Source organism: Acomys russatus, chromosome 15, assembly GCF_903995435.1.
Source record: "Acomys russatus chromosome 15, mAcoRus1.1, whole genome shotgun sequence".
NCBI lineage: Eukaryota > Metazoa > Chordata > Mammalia > Rodentia > Muridae > Acomys > Acomys russatus.
The window spans coordinates 17,130,046-17,150,893 of NC_067151.1; the positions used below are offsets into that span (position 1 = coordinate 17,130,046).

Sequence of the window (20,848 nt, forward strand, 5' to 3'; positions counted from 1 at the left end):
CCATCCAGCTCTGCTACTCTCAAGCCCTTGGGGGTGGCTCATCAACAAATCCTGTAACTAGGGCAAACTCTCCTGTGCTCATGCCCTTGGGCCTGGCTCACATGCAACCCCCATATTGAAGGACAGCTCTTCTGTACTGCCCAGGTGGAGTTAGGATCTGTTCTCCTGCCCTCATAACCTCAGGGCCAGATTTCCCACTAGCCATAGATGGTAAGGAACAAGAAAAGAGAAGAGGGTCTCTCTCTCTCTCTCTCTCTCTCTCTCTCTCTCTCTCTCTCTTTCTCTCTCTCTTTCTCGTGCATGCCACCACCCAGCAGACAAAAAGCAGGGCTGACTCTCCTGTGCTTACACCCTTTGGGTTGGGTCACCTGCAAACCCCACATCCAGGGCCAGCTCTATTGTGACACCTAGGCAAGGTATAGGGCTTGCTCTCCCATGCTCATATATATCCTTGGGACTGGCTCACCCGATCCTCTGGCAATATGTAGGGCCCACTCTCCCCAAATACTGTAGTTGTCTAGGGGCAGGGGCAGGTCTCCTATCTCATGGCTCCAAGGTTAGTTCTTCCATGATGCCCAGGTGAAGGGTTGAGCCAGTTCTGCCCAGCCCTCGGACATCAACATGTCCCAGGGCAGCAGCCCAGACTAGGAATATTTGCCTGGCCTTTCTTGGGTGGTAACAGACCTTTGCTGCTGCAAGGCCACAGACCTCAATGTGGGCACTGGTGGCAGCACAGGCCAGGGCCCTACCATGGCCCCAGGTGGCATCACCAGCTACTCATCCTCAGCTGTAACTCACCTTCCACTTATCCCTCTCTTCATTGTGCCCACATCCTTTTGTTTCTCTTTTTCTCCCAGTTCCCCACCACATATGTACTCCTCCTCTTAGTGGCACCCGGGGTCTCTGAGTGTCTGGATTCATCTCAGGAGGGGTCTCAGGAGTGTTATGACCCATCTGTGCATTATAGTTCTGGGCAGTGGTCATCTTGGGCATGGTCGGTGGCCCTCTCTGCAGCCTGCCTAATGCTGGACCAGTGGTCATCTCAGCCTTTGCTTTTTTCAGGGAGTGCTGGGCTACTAATCATTCAGATGTTCACAGAACACTGAGTGTAGACATAGTGTCTCTCCTCTCTGCCACCTACTGATGCACATGTGACCCAGAAGCCACACCAGCTCAGGGGTGTCCCCACCCACAGTGGGCCTAGCCCGCTCCCACTACTCACTAATTAAGGTAATGCCTTTGTCTGCTCACAGATGAAGCTCTTTTCTCAACTGAAGTTCTTTCCTTTCAGATGGCTATGGCTTGTGTCAAGTTGACAGAAAACAAGCCAGCACACTGAACTATAGAGCAAGACACCATGTCTCTAAAAAGCAGCCTTCCCCTCTAAAGAGCAACCCTAAACCAACAAACACACCAAAACCAAAAGAAAACTGTACAGAAGCAGACTGGAATGAACCGGTACTCACTGTAATATTTGGGGAGAAGAAATAAAGAAGCATCCTAGAGTTCTCAATTGCTGGTTGGATACAACCTAGTCTTGCCTAAGGGCACCAAGGTCAGACAAGATGGGAACACACACAGTACCACAGCAGGCATATTACCCATGCTGTTTTTTGCATACCTCCTGCCTTTCTACACAAATGTTAACAATAACTCTGAAGACACCAATCCTGTCACCAACAACTGTGGCACTGCCTAACTGCCTGCTGTCCTGAGTTTTCCTTTGTGAAATGATTTAGTTTATTATTTTCAAATGTTCATTCAAAAATTCAGGACACAGATAAAGCATAGTCAGATGGCTGGCCAGGATGTGGCATGGTTAGGCCCTAGTCCAGCTCCTTCCAGAGTCTCTGCTCCCACCTGAATCCACATGAGCACAGTCTTCTGTCTACATCTCTGTCAGTCTTCTGCTCCTCCGTATTGGTATGAGAATAGACCATTAGATGCAACTCTCAGCATCTTCAGGCTTTTCCACATTCCTCCCATGAGCCACTTCAAAGGCTAAAGAGCCTCCTGGCCAGGCTTACCGCATCAATAACCCCACTCTTGGTACCAATTCTTAGTATTAGTTTCCCCATCACTGTGACACTATCTGACAGAAACAGCTCAAAGCAGGAGAGGTTGGTCTGGGCTGTGAGTACAGAGGTCTCAGATCATTGTGGTAGAGGTGGCATGATGGCAGTGGCAGCACGTTGTCTGACGTTGGGTGTGTGTGGCCCTGACTGTTCTCCTGACATGGATAGGAAACACTTAGGGCTGGAACCAACAGCAGGAATGATCTTTCATGTCTTGCCTTAGAAAGACCACTTCTACCAAGCAGGGTTGGCCTCCTCAAAGCTCCACAGCTTTTCAAAATATTTATATAAGTGACATTTTAACACCCTGAGTCATTTTTAATTTCATATGTAAGTGTGCCCTGTGACTATAAAAATGAAGAAACATAAAAACATGTAAGTGAATGGCTGTGGATTTTTGGTAGGCAGCAACCCCAATGCTAACACACTGTAGCTGTTTTAAATATAAGAGCCGTAACATGATAGTATTGGGTAGAGCTTTCAAAGCCACATCTGTAGGCTTTGTCACTTTCCTCATATGGAATCTAAGACTGAGAGTGTGAGTGGGTAAAGGCTTCTGTAAACCAAGTTTCATTTTTGATATAACGTCCAGAAACCTACACCATCTTTTTGGGCACATGTAGTGTAGATAGATGCCCTTGTGTGAGTGAGTGAGTGAGTAAGTCAGTGTGTGTGTGTGTGTGTGTGTGTGTGTGTGTGTGTGTAGAGATCGGAAATTGACATCAGGTGTCTTTCTCCATTGTTCTCCTTACTCATTGAGGCAGAGTCTTCAAGTGTTTATATGTGCTTATATAACCAGCACTCTATTTGCTCAGCCGCCTCCTCAGCTCACCGTATAATTTTATGTAGCATTGTAACTATGTAGACAGGAGTGAAGGTATTCTAAAGAGGCATGTTTGCTGCTCCCTTTGGCTATCAGTTTATTGAGACAATAGTCCCCAAGGGATTGGAATTCCCCCAGGGGTCTCATGTAGGGAAGGAAAAGAAAAGATTGGGTGTACTGGTATAAGCCAGAGGAGTTCCTTGCTCCCTGGAAAGGATTTCAGCCAGTGTTGACAGTTTGTCAGACCACCCTGCACGGGAGACATGCCCGGACAATAGTGCTGCCGGGGCCCGAACTTGACCAGGACGGCTCAGCTAGGCATACCTTTCACTGTCTAGTTGCTCTTAAGTCTTATGTTAGGGTCCCTGAGACAGCCCTGGGGGAGTCAGTGAACCCCCTGATTCCTCTTCCCATTGTGGCCGCACTGAATAAACCCTTTTCTGCTTCCTTTATTACATTACTGTTCAGTTAGCCCATTGAAGACAGTTGTGTGAGCCTGGTTTTTTAGGACTGCAGGGCCCAGCTCCGATTCTAACAACTACAGTGCACAGTGGTTTGAAACTGAACTTTCTTTGTTCATATGACAGCAATGCTGATTTACATGCAAAAGTGTTATCTCTGCGAAGGTGTACCAAAGTGACTCTTGGTATCTGAGGACCCGGTGTTGGCAAAAAATCACTTGGCAGTCACTGTGATAGGTACCACGGAGAACTAAAATTATGTATGCAAGAGTCTATAATGAGCACCAAGAAATAAAAACAAATAGGAAACTCCAGGTGTTGGAAATACACATCTGGCTTCCCAGCTGCTGGAGAGATGCTGAACTAGGGCTGAACTTCCCTTCCACAGAGCAGCTGTGGCCATGTCCCTCCCCACCACCTTGTGTTTTCATTCCCCATACTGGAAGGCCAGGGACTGTCTTGAGGCATGTAACCAGACTGTAGGTGTGCTGTTGACTGTGACAAGGATTTGTGTTTCTATACTCAGGTAACAGACAGCCATGGAGAGGTGCAGGCTTCATGTGCCTTTGGTAAGGAGTGAGCCTGGCTGAGGAAAGCTCTGACAGGAGGATGCTCCCAAGCATGGCTCTTTCTAGAAAGGGGTGTGTCCAAGGTTGGCTTCTCTGGTCACATTGGATGAAGAAAAAATGTCTTGAGCCACAGGTTAAATCCAGGATTTTCCAACTTGTGGCTCATAGGTTGTGATGGGACACATATGTTTACTTCCCGTGACTCTATGGCATGGTATTGCCATCTACAAAGTTGACCTTTGAGAGTCCTGTAACTGAGCTACCAAAAAAAAAATTATGAGGCTGGGGAGATAGTTTAGTTAGTAATGTGCTTGTCACACAAGCTGAAGGATCTGAGTTGTGTACCCAACACCCTCAGAGAAAAAGCTGTGTGTGATGGTGGACTCCTATGGCCCCAGTGCTGGGATGGTGGAGACACAGGATCCCCGGGGCAACTGGCCAACTATCTTCCTGTATTGTCAGCTTGGCTTCAGTGAGATGCCCTGTCTCAAAAAAAAAAAAAAAAATGAGGTGAAGAACAACTGAGGAAGATAACCCTGACCCCTGGCCTTCACATGAGTGTGCACACAGTACAGAAAAATTCTCCTAATGTTTTCAGTAAGTTTATGAGTTTGTGTTGCATGCATGCGTAGCTATCTTAGGCCGTATGTGCCCTGAGGGCTGCAAGTTGAGTACCCATTAAGAGACTCTCCCTGGAGGCGGCATGGACAGATCTGCTACTCAAGCAAGATATTAAAAAGACATGGCTAGAGAAATATCCTGGTTGTCATAGATGGTAAATGGGTCTTCCAGAGACAGGGACCTTTCTTTGCTCTACTGAATGGAGACTAGCCTTATGGCCAGCTTTAGACAAAGGGACAGCAACAGACTAAGACTCTAGGGGTGACTGCTGTCTGCATGCTGGGATCTTCTGTTGAGCTGACATCACAGTGGGAACCACCAGCTTGCCTGTGAGAAGTGGAAGGGCGTAGAGGAAAGACACCTCCCTGCCCCCGCCAACACCCAAGCCAACTCATCCCTTGGATCTAGTCCTTTACATATATTCTGAGTTGACATTTAATAAATCAAAGATAAATATCAATGATTAGAAATGGAGAAAAGGCTTTCAAAACACAAGCAACATATATGCCAAATCTTTAGATGAGGATTTCATTGTTGCAAAGTTTTGGTGTAAGGATCCTTGAGGCCCAAGACTTGTTTCTCTTGATTAAAACATCTGCTTACACATTTCAGCATTGTAATAGAACTTTTTGACACAACAGAAATACCTACAGACAAAATGGTGACTTATGTATTTCAACGCATGCAGTATCTCTGGGGTTGTATTTGCTTTTGAGTCAGCTTTGAATCCACACACAGCAAAGAGACAGTACTGCCTTCTAAAGCAGACTTGGTGAGGATAGAAGACCAGATAGGTCAGCTGTGGGATCTCTTAGACCATTAATGGCTTACAGCAATATGCCAAAGAGTTAACCAAGGGGGACATCTTTTGCGGGAAGCACAATTGACTTTATGGCACACAAGGCTGAGAGTTCAGATCTCCACTTCTGTTGTGGTGTCTGGATTTTTTGGCCCTTTAAAGGGTGAGTTTAGAAAGAAAAAACCAGGCTACAGATGTGCTCAACTTTATAATAGCCTATCACCTCGAGTTTGACCAGATGGATGGATAGTCTCTCTCTCTCTCTCTCTCTCTCTCTCTCTCTCTCTCTCTCTCTCTCTCTCTCTCTCTCTCTGTGTGTGTGTGTGTGTGTGTGTGTGTGTTCAAGACAGGATTTCTCTGTGTAGCCTTGGTTGTCCTAGACTCACTTTGTACACCAGATTGGCCTCGAACTCAGAGTGACTTGCCTCCCTCCACCTCCCGAGTGCTGGGATTGACGGTATGTGCAACCAGCTCTGGCTCATTCCGTTAAAATCTAATTGATGAAACAATCATAGGTATTCTTTTGGGAAAATATTGGTAAAAGTATTTAGATCTGCTGACATTAAAATTGCTCAAAAAGAAAAGATACCCTCATTGTTTCGTCAGCTTCCAGCAGCAGCGCCATCAGGAGATGGCTTTCCCAGGCCATCCTCCTGTCACTTTAAGAGGCCTGGAATGGGGCTTTCAGATGAGAACAGGAGTGAATTCACTTCACTGCTCTGTGTGAAAGAAACAGTTTTCCTCTTTGGAATACTCCTCTGAAGCCAGGTGGTCTGTGATGACTGCTTCCTCTGTGAAAACACTGTGATATCAAATGCTCCTTACAAAGTCCTTTATTAAGCTTGCCAAGGCTCAGTGTACAGCACAGCGTTCTCTAAAGAAGCAGAGCCGATAGATGGCACACACAGGAAGACACATAGACATGCACACAGATAGACGCACAGAGACACACACACACACACAGACACATCGACACACAGAGTCAGAAACTCAAACACACAGACACATAGACATACACAGACACACACAGAAAGTCACACACAGAGACACATATACAGACACACAGAGACAGATAGACACAGACACATACATACAGAGATACAGTCACACACACGCAGACATGCACAGAGACACACATGACACACAGTCACACACAGACATGTACAGAGACACACATGACACACACATATACACACATGCACAGAGACATACACAGCACACAGATACAGACAGACAGACACACAGACACACACAGACATGCACAGAGACACACACAACACACAGACACACATGCACACACATGCACAGAGACACACACAGCACACAGACACAGACAGACAGACAGACACACAGACACACACAACACACAGACACACATGCACAGAGACACACACAGCACACAGACACAGACACAGACAGACAGACACACAGACACACAGACAGAGACACACACAACACACTCCTATATATAGGATTTATTTAGTTTGCTTACAGGTCCAGGTAGGCCAACAGTAGGTGTGTCACACTGGAGTTTGTGAGAATCTACTAGTCTCAGCAGCCCCATATGGCACTGACAGCCTGAGGATTCTGGGAAAGTTGCTGGTCTTCAGTCATCACTGGAAGCCTGAAGTCCAAATATAAGCAAAGGAATGCGGCAGCCACAGGATAGATGGTCTTGTCAGCAAGAGTGAGGGCAAGCAGGCAAAAAGTAAAGTTTTCCCTTTATCTGGCTGCGACCAGAAAGTGCCACCCACGTTCATGGTAGGTCATTCTGCTTCAGATAGTGTGGTGATGAAGCTCCCCATGGGACTCCCAGAGGCTTCACTCCAGTAGACTCCAGAGCAGGCCTGTCGCCGTCAGACCTTGCAAGCCAAAGCCCCTCATTTTCATCCCAGGGCTACAAAAACCCAAACCACAAAACAATTTTTATTAAAATTATCAAGGATTCTTCATTCAAAGTCAAAGGGATGTTTTACTTATAAAATAATCTGTTCTGTTTAGAGGGCTCAAGCTCGGATGACACATTAGCAATTCCTCTATTCCTTTTCCATGATGTCTTTGTCCCCACCACCATTATAAAGAAGATGGGGCCTGGAGAGATGGCTCAGAGGTGAAGAGCACTAACTGCTCTTCCAGAGGTCCTGAGTTCAATTCCCAGAAACCACATGGTGGCTCACAACCATCTATAACGTGATCTAATATTCTCTTCTGGCGTGAAGGTATACATGCAGGAAGAGCACTGTATACATAACAAATAAAATAAACCTTTAAAAAAGACAAAAAAGATGATAGTAAAAAAATCTACGGAGCAGGAAATTAATAAGTAATAATTATATCAATAAAGTAAATAAGAAACACATACATGCACATCATAGAATACTCGGCTTGTGTAATAAGGTATAAGATACTAAACACTGAGGTGAAATTTTCTTTGCAGTTAATACTAAGGTTTACTGTCTGGTCATATTTTCTTTCTCAGTTGTAAATGCAAATAAACACACCAGGATCCTGCCATATCTCAATGACAGAAACTGTAGGGGAGTATTTGAACTTGGGTGCAAGAGACAGCAGGGAGCAAGGCAAGCCAGTGTCACAGTGACAGCCAGTGATTATAAGTTGGAATATTCCCTGATGGTGACATTTGAGGAGGGTTATACATAGAGAGGTGAATGCCTTAATTAATTAATTTCATGTGTCTGTGCATGGATACATGTGTGCATGTGTGTGCACATGTATGCACATGCATATTCATGTGTATAAATACAGGTGCCCACGTGCCATAGCATGCATGTGGAGATTAGACAACACACTTGGGTGTAGTTCTTGCTTTTCACATTGTTTGAGATGGTTCTTACCTGTTGTTCTCCTCTCGCTGGTCTGCAAGCTCCTCATGTGTCTGGCTCTCATCCCACTATAGGAGTTCTGGGACTATAAATGCTTGAGCTATACTGTGTCATGCTCGGTGCAAGTCTTGGGCGTTGAGCTTGCCTCCTCATGCTTGCATGGCAGTTACTTTAACCACCGAGGCACCTTTCCAGCTCCTGGTTGGTTAATCTTATTGACAATGTATGAATGCATCTTAGCTGTTGTCCTTGTTCTTGTTGTTTTCTGTTAACCTGACACAAGCCTGGGTTACCTGGAAAGAGGAACCTGGGTTGAGAAGATACTGTCATCAATTGTCTAGGTCATTTTCTTGATTAATGCTTGATGTGAAAGGACCCAGCCCCTTGTGGGTGGTATCATCCCTGGGCAGGTGGCTCTGGGATGGCACCAAGAAAGCAAGCTGAGTAAGCTATGGAGAGCAAACCAGTAAGCAGATCCTTCCATGGCCTCTGCATATCAACTCTTGCCTACTGTTTCCTGCCTTGGCTTTTTTCAGGGACGGCTATAAGCCATAAGCCAAATAAATCCTTGCTCCCAAGTAGCTATTGGTTATGGTGCTTGTCATAGCAATAGAAACCCTAACAAAGACAAATGGTGTTAAAAGTACAAAACACAGAGGAGAGTGGTAGCCCAGGCCTTTAATCCTACTCTCGGGGAGGCAGAGCCAGGTGGATCTCTGTGAGTTTGAGGCCAACCTGGTCTACAAATAGAGTCCAGGACAGCTAGGGCTACACAGAAAAACCCTGCCTTAAACAACAACAACAACAAAAATAAAAACAAAAACTAAAAGTACAAAACCCCAAATGCTACACTAACAACTTTGCAACATCTGGCAAACATGTCTGTGTAGCTCCCCACCACTGCATGCCACTAAACCCCAAGCACTGTCCTCACTTATAAAGCCAGGAGACCCTCCTTACCTATTTTTAGCTTGGTGCATGGGCATATTCTGATAGCTGTGTGGGCATTCACTGTAGGGACTTCTACAGTGTACTTTTCATTTTAAAGCATTCATTTGAAAACAAAGGAGAGGGTACAGTCTTTTTCCACTCATGCGCCATGAAACAATTTGAATAGCAAAGATAGGAAGATGCCATACGCTCATTCAAACTCACCATTTTTAAGCCATCTGACAGAGTAAAGGTATGGAATCTTAAGTGAGTGCCCAACAGCTACCTTCCTCGGACAGGGAGCTGCTGGGCCTCTGGCACTGCTCAGCCTGTCCTGATGCTTGCTACTGTTAAAACCAGGTTTCTCCAACTATCAGGGTAAGTTAGAACATACACCATGTAACTCTCCTCTATGGTTCAGTAGCCAAGCATTCAATATGGACTCCAGCAATGCCACAGTGCTTTCCTTACCTGGAAGCAGGCACTACAATTTTAGATCCTTATTTATTTATTTTTTTAATCAAAATCGGCTTGAAGACTAGTCCACCAGCCAAGTGTCAATTATATATGAGCTCTTATTGTTCTGAACTTGAAGGAAGGGTCTTAAATTTTAGGACGCCATTCTGTTAAAGAAGGTTTCATGGTCTTTGTGCCTCACATACACTTTGACTGAAAGAAACTCACATTAAATAAAGTCCACTTGGAATTTTATAGTTTCTGTGGCTTGGAGTAAGTAATACACGTAATGACTATTGACATGAGTGCTGTGTACGCTGCAGTGTTTCTTGTGTGTTCACTTAATCCACAACATATAAGCAGAACATTGTGGTTACAGCTGGACACTTGGGGGGGCTTGTGTTCCCCTTTGGAGTGACATGGCTGCTGACTGTGGGGGACTGCCGGTGAGTCAGGAGTGACAGAAGCAGAGGCACCAGCAGCTCATGCCTTGTTCGATGGTTGTGCTTATTTAAACAACGCTCTAAGCCAAATGGTGGGAAAATAAGCTTAAGTAGCACTTTCTTGCTGACAGGCCCACAGGTGACCTGCCTTAGCACACTCCTCAGCTTAGGTTGGCTGTGGAAGCTGGTCTTACATTTCAAGTCACTATAGTGGGTCTTGCTCAGTCCTCCTTTCCTGGGCAACAATATTTATTAAAGCCTCAGGTGTGTGGATGCGCGTTCTGAGTCTTCAGAAGGAAGTTTTTGTAAATGAGATGTCTGTGATGATTGTAATTTAGACATAAAAACATCTGCTGGGATGAAAGCACCAGCTGTCTGCCATAGTGCTGGCCTGGTTATGAAGAAAACTGGTATGCACTGATCCTCTGCAAAGGGTTTTGGAAAAACTAAATATTGATACCCACACTGGCACTTAGCCTTCACATTTGAGTAAAATGCCCTCATTAACGATACTTTTTATTCTTCCCCTCTATTTGCAAAAGTCACTAATTTTAGTCAAATGACTTCAAATCAGTCAAAATCAAAACCAAAACCAACAAACCAACCAAACAAAATGTTGGTAGTTACTTGCAAAATACTGGGCTTGTAGCACAAAAAACTTTAAATAGAGGATGCATGTGTGTGTGCGCGCACACGTGTGTGTGCGTGTGTGTGTGTGTGTGTGTGTGTGTGTGTGTACGTGTATCTGTCTGTCTGTCTGTCAGTCTACATGCCCTGGGTGGGCACGTGCTTTTGAAAGCCTGAAGAAGGTAGATCTCCTGGTATTGGAGGGCTCCAATTACATCCAGTTATAGGTGGTTGTAAACTGCCAGACATGGGTTCTGGGAACAGAATTCAGGTCCTTGCCAAGAGCTAAGTGTACTCCCGAGCGATAAAATAGCTTGTGTCCTTTTGTCACATGTGTATATGTGTGTGGTGTGGGCACATGTAGAAGCCCACAGTTGACAGCAAGTGCCTCTCTCTCTCTCTCTCTCTCTCTCTCTCTCTTTCTTTGGTTTTTGAGACAAGATTTCTCTGTGTAGCCTTGGCTGTCCCGGACTCCCATTGTAGACCAGGCTGGCCTCGATCTCACAGGGATCCACCTGCCTCTGCCTCCTGAGTGCTGGGATTAAATGCGTGAGCCACCACCACCTGGCAGCAAGTGCCTTTCTCAATTGCTCTCCACATTATTTAGCAAGGCAAGGGCTCTCAGTAGACTCAGAGTGTACCAATTCTGTCTTGAATCTACTAATTATTATCAATAATAAAAATTATAGTAATAACAACAATAATAATAATGATGGTTTTTAGCTGCAAAGATGTTCTTTTGTGACACTAGCTTGTCCATTACAACCGTTCTCCTCCAGGGCTGGAGAAACAAACGGCGCACTTGCAGGCTTAGCCACATGCACAGCCCTCCTTCTCTGACTCTCCCCTTCTCCCCTCTCTGTGTGGGGCAGTGGCTAGCATGAACGGGGTTGATCACAGATTCGGGCTGGGCTGGAACACCTGTAAGGCCAAGATTTAGGTCTCAGCCTTGGAGCCCTGCTCATTTGAGAAGGGTTGTATTACATTTCAACACCCCAACCTGGGAAGTTGGGTTCACTGCGAAGGAGAAGAGTGACTGTAAACATAAGACACTGAAAAGATGGGAAAAGGGTGGAGTCAGGGCCCTCGAGCCTGGCGGTCTATTTGAACTCCCTGTGGACCTGTAACCCAGAAGTGCGCCCCACGTACATTGTGGAGTGTTCCCGGGTTTCCAAGTGCCTTTAGGATTTAGCCATAACCCTTGTGGCATTTTCACCCAAAAGGCTATTGCAGTTTGTATAAGTGGCAGGTTTTTAAAGACAAATTTCCATTTTGGCAGAGGCGATGAGCCCCAGGAAGAAGAGGGGGGCTTATTACAGTCGCATACCTGCCAACAAAGGTGAGTTTAAGAGCTCCAGTGGTGAGGTCTCCGCTGGGGACACCAGGACAGCTTTCGACATGCGCAAGGACAATTCAGACCTTAGCCAAGATGGGACCCCAGTGTCAGAAGTCGTATCTGCGGCCCTCTCTGAGTCGGCCCTTGTTGTACTAAGGGGCAGAGGCATGGTTGGCTACTTTGCCATGATGGTGGCCCTTCTTTTCCAGCGCTGAGAAGGAGGTGGTATTTGTGGTTTGTGTCAGCTTTCTCTGCCACAGAAGCCAAGAGGAGGTTACAGGGAGAGCACGCCCTCGGGAGCCCAAGGCCAAGACTGATCAGGAATTGCACTTACTACTGTTTCCTGTTGTTTCAAACCCATGATTATACCAGCACCCATCATAGCATTTAAAGCTCTCATTATAGAAACTAGGGTTTCTTTCAGAAAGACAAGTAGGGTTTATTAATAACACATCAGGAAGGGCCTGGAACATAGATTAGTTACTGTAAGACCTTGAAGCATCTCCGAGATTCCAGGCTGCATCTTGTGACTGGCCAGCACAGGGCTCTTCCGGAAGCCCAGAGGAGACAGCGACTAAGAAGGTGTGCGCTCTGTGAACTAGGGCGCAGGAGCCCCAGGCTCAAGCAGGCTCAAGATCGAATGGCATTACTGCGCATGTCTCCATGTACGGCTACTATGGTGTATTCCATAAATCGTTGTGGAACTGTTATCCTCCGGGCTCTGTGAGTCTCTATAGTCTTTGGTGGGTATGTTCCACTGGATTTAATGCTGATAGAAGACCATGACTCAGCAAGTTTCAGTGGGGCAGGGTTACCACCATAGGAGTTGTCCTGTCCGGTCAGGTAAATGGGGCTTCAGAGAATTTATGCTGAGGCTCTGCCAAGGGAAGGATAAATCTTAACAACTTTGGTTTAGCTTAGAAATAAGGATTTACCCATGCCAACCTGAAAACGCATATTTCCTTTTTCTGGATCCCAGAGTCTTCCGTAGCTCTTTTTCTGGTAAGTACTGTAAGAAGAGTTGGTCTTTATAACCACCTGGTAAGAGTAGTCAAAGAGGAAGGAAGTGGGCTGAAGCCGTGGGCATGGGGTGCTCAGAATAAAGAGAGAAGCACCTGTAGAGCTAAGGGCTAGCATCTTCTGCTTGTTTAGAAGCTTCCAAGATCTGAAAGCAGGGAATATGAAAGACGTATCCCTACCAGGACTCCTTGGCCTGTGTGCAGGAAGTGACTGGAGTATACCATGGCTTCCTAGGGACTGAAAGGGCCCCGCAGCATCCCTGGCCTCTGGACTGTCCGTGCATCTGCTAAGTCTGTCTCGGCCCTTTTACTGCACTCAAGCACCTGCTTAGACATAGAGACACAAAGGCAACACAAGACACGGGGCTATTGTGGAGAGAGGTGATCCCTGCATGCTGGAACTTCTGTAGAAGAAGTGCTCTTTGCCTTTGCGTACTGCCTTGGGGTGTTTGCTGTGGCAGAGTGAGAGGAACCATTGAATCATGCTGAAGTGACCTAGGCCCACAGGGACTGTTCCAAGAGGCCAATCAGGCTGCTATAGACCAATTATTTGTGTCCCCATTTCTTTTTGTTTTAATTGGAGAAAAATATTTGCATTTGTATTTTATTTTATTTTATTTTATGTATGCCCACAGGGGATATGAAAAGGCATTAGGTCCTCTAAGATTGGAATTACAGATTGGTGTGAGTGGCCATATGTGTGCTGAGAACTGAACCCCTGGTCCTTTGGAGAATGAGTCAGCACTTTTACTGCACAGCCATCTCCCCAGCCTCTGTCCCCCTTTTCTATGTTTGAGGTCTTTGGCAACTGACCAGGTGAGACAGGCACAGTCTTTAGGAATAGAATTAATGGTCTTTCCCCCCTCCACCATATAGACATGGAATAAAAGTCAACATTTATCATCCATGACTCGGGTCATCAGCTCACTCTCATCAGAGTTACATCTTCCTGGGTCTTGATTTTGGACTTCCTGTTCCCCAGGACTTTGAGAAATGACACTAAAGGACATAGCATTCTGTCATCATAGATGCTGACCACAGTCTGAGTGGGTCACGTGCACTGCCTCTTGGCCCACAACAATGAAGGGAACCTTAGAAGATTTGTTTTCATCCTCGAGGGACTCAGAAGAAGAAACACACACGAGTGCTCAAAAACCATCATGTGAAAAGTTGCTACTGGAAATGTTTAAACTTTTCCTAGTATCTGAATTATGGGAGTTTCCCCTCATTTGATCCTAGCATTATTTTTGTTATATTTTGTGATAAAACATCCTGATTTTAAAAAAGAAAAAAGCAAGTTGGTGGAGGAGGTTTGTTAGAGCTCCCAGTTCCAGGTTGCAGTCTGTCATTGCAGGGAAGCCCAGGCAGCAAGGGCTTAAGGCAGCTGTTCCCACCACATCCAAGTCCAGAGCAGAGAGAGCTGGATGCCTCCTGCCCAGCTCACACCCTCAACGCTTACACAGTGGAGGTGCCAGCCTTTAACATGCCTCTTCCATCTTCAGCGTGGCTCTTCCCAACTCAATTAGCCCAATTAGGAAAGTCCCTCGCAGGCACATCCGTAGGCCAACCTGACCTTGACAATCCCTCAATAAACCTCTTCCTTGGCAGTTCTTTGTCAAGTTGTCATGTCAAGTTGACAATTAAAACCAACCATCATCCTTGCGCACGGTCTGGGTATGTTTCTGCTGGCTGCCTGGAAAGCTAGGGCTTCACACATGGCTGATCCCAGGAAAGCACACACACACATTTGGCTTTATAGAGCTTAGTCTTGGCCCCCTTTATCTTTCTTACTATGCGTTTTCCTGCCCTTCTGTTTTTCTCATCCAATTAATATTAATGCCCTTTAATGTGTCTTCAAGTTGCTTCGAATTCTTCCTGGAACAGTTAAAGCATGGTGGAAGAATTTGTTTAAACAGTTGCTTGGCAGATATTTTTTATCTATCCCCCAGATCTTCCGCGCATGAAACCGTTTAAAGACTGGCTGTTCCTGCTTTTGTCATCCATGCTTCTCACACCCAGGACCCCTCGCCACTCCTGTCTAAGGAGCTCATGTGGAAAGACCAACTATGCCTCCGTCATAAATTTCCTCAGATTTTTGTCTTGTTGACTCACCTAATGCTTCTTATGTGGACTTTCTTCTGTCGATGCGTTCACAGCTTCAATATTTTAACTTTTTTTTCCCTGGGAATTCTTTTCCAAAGGGGGTAGGAAAGCTAGGCAGAGCAAACAAACAAAAACGCACGTGAATACAGGTTGAGGAAAATGTTACCTCAGGAAGGCCCCTCATCAGATTGCCTCATTCTTAGAATCCATTCGGTATGTGGAAAAATTCATAACCTGGCAAAAATCAAAGTATTCATACTCCCCTAGGCTGTATGCCAAAACAAACCACTCTTTTTAATTACAGGTGAACAATAGTACCCTTAAATTTCTTGCAGATGACATCAGCTTGCTTGGGCCCTGTGGCTGAGGGCAGGGATTGAGTGAAGGCCTCAATTCAGCACAGCCAGCCAAGTCTTGTTGCACTTCCTGTCCGAGGGGGCCGTGCGGTCTGGCCTGTTTTGTCAGACGTGTTGACTGGAGGTGGAAACAGGCGTCAAACAGAAGACACTTGTGTGATTGAGTGCCCTGTTGGAAAGGCAGCTGGGGCTAAGTGTGCAAGAAGATGTACCATTTGTTTGAATGCTAGTGCCTGTGTGTGTGTGAGGGTGTATTTTCTTTTGTCCCTTTACCCAGGATTGAGGAAGGCCCTTTTCAGCAACCCGAGGCTGCCACTAGCATTTGTTCCAGGGGAGCAGGGTGCCTGGAGAACGAGGCCTTCCCAGTGCACAGCAGGTCTTGGGGAGCATCTGGATAAGAAGTTGACTGCTGCCCATTATAGCTAATCAGACCTTTTCTAAGAATGAATTAATTGTGCTTTCCTGGGAAGATGGGGGGAAGCTTGCTGCCCTCTGGGCTCGTTCTAGCCTTGATTAAGAGGAGTCACAAGTGGCAGAAATGCTGACCTGTGTCCCTAGGGGCCTGGTGAAGTCACCTGTACTGACCATGCACCTCAGTCTCCAATTCACTGGAATAGTGGCTTGGTCTATCCACACGGACAAACCATAGCTGACAAATTAGTATCTTAAGACAGAACGAAGACTGGACCAGCTAAATCCTTTATTTATGCTAGAGCAATATAAGGTATTTCTCATGCTCTGAGAGAGCTATTACCTATACTGCCTAGTATAGGTAAAATATAAAAATAAAATGGGATATCTGTGAGGACTGAGAGGATAATACAACAAAATTAAGACAGTGATAGACAGGATAGATACTCACACCATGTCTAGCTTGAATTTGTGCTACTTTATCAGTGTATTTAACAAAGCTTAAAAAAATCTTGAAAAGAAAGCCATTGAGTCATAATCTTAAAATGCATACTTTCATGTGGACGCATTTAAGTTATTAGGACTTTTATTATGTAAATTGTTGAAGACTGAGGGCTTATATCTCCTGGTGAAGAAAAAAAAAAACCTAAGCCCTATGATAGCCTTTATTAACCCACAGAAATAAATATATGAAGAACTTTTAAAATGTTCAAAACTTAGGCCTTAGCTGGGAAGACTCTTGACTATCTCACCTAAGTTGATCCGTCCATCTTGCCTCACCCAGCCACATGGCCAGTTCCCTTCCCAGGTCCATGAACAGTCTATCTTCCTCCATATCTCCTGGTGAAACAGCTCTTCTCTTTTCCCTTCCCAGAGTTTCTTTCTCTCTACCGGGAAGTCCAGCCTTCCACTTCCTGTCCTTCTACCCAGCTAATTAGCCATTCAGATTTTTAAAAATAATTTCTTTTTTAAAATTTTATTTATGTGCATTGATGTGAGGGTGTCAAAGCCATTGGAACTGGAATTACAGACAGTTGTAAGCTGTCATGTGGTGGCTGGGAATTGAACCCAGGTCCTTTGGAAGAGCAGACAGTGCTCTTAACCACTAGGCCATCTCTCCAGCCCCCACCAATCAGATTTTTATTGACAGCTACTATATCCAGACAAGATATTCCTCTACATATAGTACTAAGTAGTAATGTGCAATATAATTGTGCTGAGACATTGAGACCTCTTTGATATCTCTGGAATCTCCATATCTTTATCACTATAACCCAGTAGTGGTCACTAGAAGGTGTTTGCAAACCAGGAGGAAATCTGGAACAGAAAATGCCTGGTGAAGGAGGAGCCTTAGTTTAGATCATTGGATTTCTTCCAAGAGCTTTACATTTTTCATGCATACAACATATCTGATTTCACTCAGGAAATTCAGAGAGACTAAGTTGTTGGTTAATGTGTACCTCACATGAGCTTGAAGGATTCAGCTCTTTGGGTTTGAATGCAAATGAGTTTGGAAGAATTGTGACTATAATAAACGAATATCCAGGCTAGAGAAAAAGGGAACAAATTATCCTAGAGTTCAGAATAACCCTGTTCCAAGTAGTTTAGAGAGCCGTGACCCCAGTTTTGCATCACTATGCTCATTGGATCTAACAATCCATATAGAAGGACCACTCACTTCTCATTAGTATGCTTTAGGACCTGTGTCTTAAACAGAACACAAGAATCCATTTCTAGTAGCATTATTTTCTTTTGAGAATTTTTGTTCTCTAATTCTTCCACCTCATGTTGTTTCCCAGCTGTAATCTAACTCTTTTCCCTTTAAATCTGATTTTAGAGATGGGGGCTGAGATGGGCTTCATGGTCCTCACCTGACCTGACTTTCTATTAATGAGGTGGTCATTAGCTGAGCTAGGAACCCTCTCCATGGTCTCTGAAAGGACTGGGCCATCAATCCAATGCTTACTGCTCAGAGTCCGTTATTGATGGTGATGGCTACTATTGATCATCACCTTGATAGCATATGGAATCATCAGAGATACCAGGCTTTGGGCACGCCAGTGAGGAGTTACCTAGATGAGACTAACTGACGTGGGAAGACTCACCCTGACTAGGCACGGCACCATTTCCTGGGTGCAATCATAAGCTGAATGAAAGTGAGAGCAACCCGAGCACCGTTGTCCATCTTTCTCTGCTTCATGACTGCAGATGCAATGTGAGCCTTGAATTCTGACTGACGTGCCTTACCCACCACGAAGGGCCGAACACTTGAACTGCCAGCTGAAGCAAACCCTTTCTTCCTTAAATTGCTTGTGGGAGGTGCTTTGTCACAAGCAAAGTTACTAAGGCATCGGCACACTCTCTTTCTATATCTTTATTTTCTTAGCAAAGAAGTTTTGTCTTTGTATATGTGTGTGTGTGTTCATGTGTGTGTGTGCACACACATATGCATCTGTGTGTGTATGCATGTATACGTGTGTGAGTATGGGAGTGTGTGTAAGTATTTTGAGTGCTCGCATGTGTGTGTACACGTGTGTGCAGAAAAGAGAGACTGTGTCTTTGTCTTTAGTTCTGCTTTCTTACTCAGTTTTGCACAGCTGCTAGAGACACATTTTTTATTTCTTTCCCAGCCCAAAGCCATGTTGTAGGTATGACCCTAAGCATGTACAGAATAATTAAGAGACAAGACAAATCTGAGCCCATGAAATCTGTGTCCCTTAATTAAACTGATAGGCACATGAACCCCAAATTCTACTCATGCCTCTCAGTCTTTATCACCGGCACTTCCCTTGGGGTGCCGTGAACAGGGACACCTTCTCTCTCAGTGCCAGGATAGGACACACCACCCATGCCAAGTGAGGAAGGAACACTCAGACAAAATGTGCCTGCCAAGACTCTTCTCAACAAATCATGATAAAAGAGTCCTTACATTTAAATTTCTTATTTTATCTTATGTTTACACGTGTTTTGCTTGAATGCATGACTGCATACCACATGCATGCAGGACCCAAGGAGGGTCAGATAAGGCATTGGATCCCATGGACCTGAGGCTATGAGCAGCCATGAGCGGCCACATGAGTGTTGGGCACAGAGCTTGTCCTCCAGAAGAGCACCCAGTGCTCCTAACTGCGGAGACATCTCCTTAGCTCTGACAAATGTATCTAAAAGAATTAAAATTACATCAGTTTTCTGTATCCTCCATGTCTCTGCTTTTGTCTCCTTAGCTTCAATTCTGAGGGGCCTCCAGGGCAGTCTGAGAGATAACAGCCTTAGCTGGACACCTGGTTCAGCTCAAACCAACTCCCACTGAACTCTCTGATACGAAGGAAGAGGGAGAAAAGATGTTTATTCACACCCACCGAGCAGTGTATATGATCTCTTTATTGTAAATGGGAGGAACGTACAATGAAAACAGTACAAAACAAAGACCCTTCTGTTTTAACAGAAAACCTGGGTAAGCAGCAATGAAAAGATGTCAGCCATTGCTGCAAAATGCCATACAGGTTAAACTGGAGACAGAACAGATATTTTAAAACTTCATATTAATAAGGAAAGCTTCTTTCTTTGGTCTATTCTCCTTCCTTACTTCCTTTCTTCCATGTAAACTCTAAGATGTTCTCTCTGTCTCTGTCTCTGTCTCTGTCTCTGTCTTGTCTTTGTCTCTTTGTCTGTCTGTCTGTCTCTCTTTCTCTTGCACTGTATTTCATTGTGTTCTGCTGAAAGTTCAGCATCTGCCACAAGGCAGAGGGACCCTAGACAGACAGGGCTTCTGCAGGACTTGCACCTGGGAGCAACAGCTGCTGTCGTATAAACAAGACCCTTGCAAGAAGCTGCCACTAACAGGGCCACCCAGGCACCACCCAATGGACTGTGCACTTAGGAGCTATGAAGCAATTAGCAAACCAGTTCTAAATCTCTCAGTGTTTTTGTCACACCAAGGAGAAACTCATCGGACACAATGTTTTTATTTGTGCAAAGAGATTACTCAGGACTCCTGTGTATCTAGACTTTACCTGTTTCTCCATGATCCTATGCACAGAGGGCTGTGTTCCCTCTGTGACAACATGCAGTGCAGAGTGTGGTGTGGGTGCCGCACCAGGCACCCTTGGCCCTGCTGTGGGCATCTGATCATAGCTAGAGGCCCAGTACTGAACACCTGTGGTACGGTGTGTCCACGGACTGTCTTGCAGATCTGGGGCTGAACTGGTGACCCTTCTGCCCATAGCCACCATAACAGTGATGGACTCAGCTGGAGTTAGTCTCCAAGTGGCCTAATTGCACTTGCTAATTTTTTTTTTTTCATGAGACAGAGTTTCTCTGCCTTGGCTGTCCTGGACTCATGTAGTGGACCAGGCTGGCCTCGAACTCACAGAGCTCCAATTGCCTCTGCCACCCTTAGTGCTGAGGCACTTGCTATTTTTAACCTTCCCTGGCTAAAATGATTTCTGCTTGAAACAACAAGGGTGGAGGTTAGGGGTATGACGTTCTCAACTTCCCTTGTTTTGATTTTGGTACAGGACATAATGATAATAATCATACTGGCTTTAATTTATTTGCCTCATGAGTTTAATAATGCCTTTATTTTTTTCCTAATAGCTTGCACCTGCTCAGTGTTTTCTCAGCACGGCCAGCGAGGATATGTGGGTTCCTTCCTAACATTTGCTCCGAATTCTTCTTTTATTATTCTTAATAACTTCTTGAAAATTGTAATCAGGAGGAAGTCACAGAATAATGGACACCAGCCCTGCTTGTAACATGAGGAACTGATTTTAGCACTACGAAAATATGTGGAGGGATAAGACCAGCAAAACCCAGGGCGGGGCTTCAGGGGAGCGCACAAACAACAGCTGGCTGCTTCTGCGGCGCCCACCGAGGTGGGGAGGACGTGGAAAAACATCGTTTTTAGTGTTGGGAAGTGTCCAGCAAAATCGTGATGTCACCAGGATGTGTTTTGTCTGTGGCTCTCATTTGCATAT

General features: G+C 45.3%; 1 pseudogene; it reads right to left on the minus strand.

Moving 5' to 3' along the window:
- Window positions 1-1,064: 1,064 nt before the first annotated feature.
- Window positions 1,065-1,183, minus strand: LOC127199699 (uncharacterized; annotated as a pseudogene).
- Window positions 1,184-20,848: the final 19,665 nt, after the last annotated feature.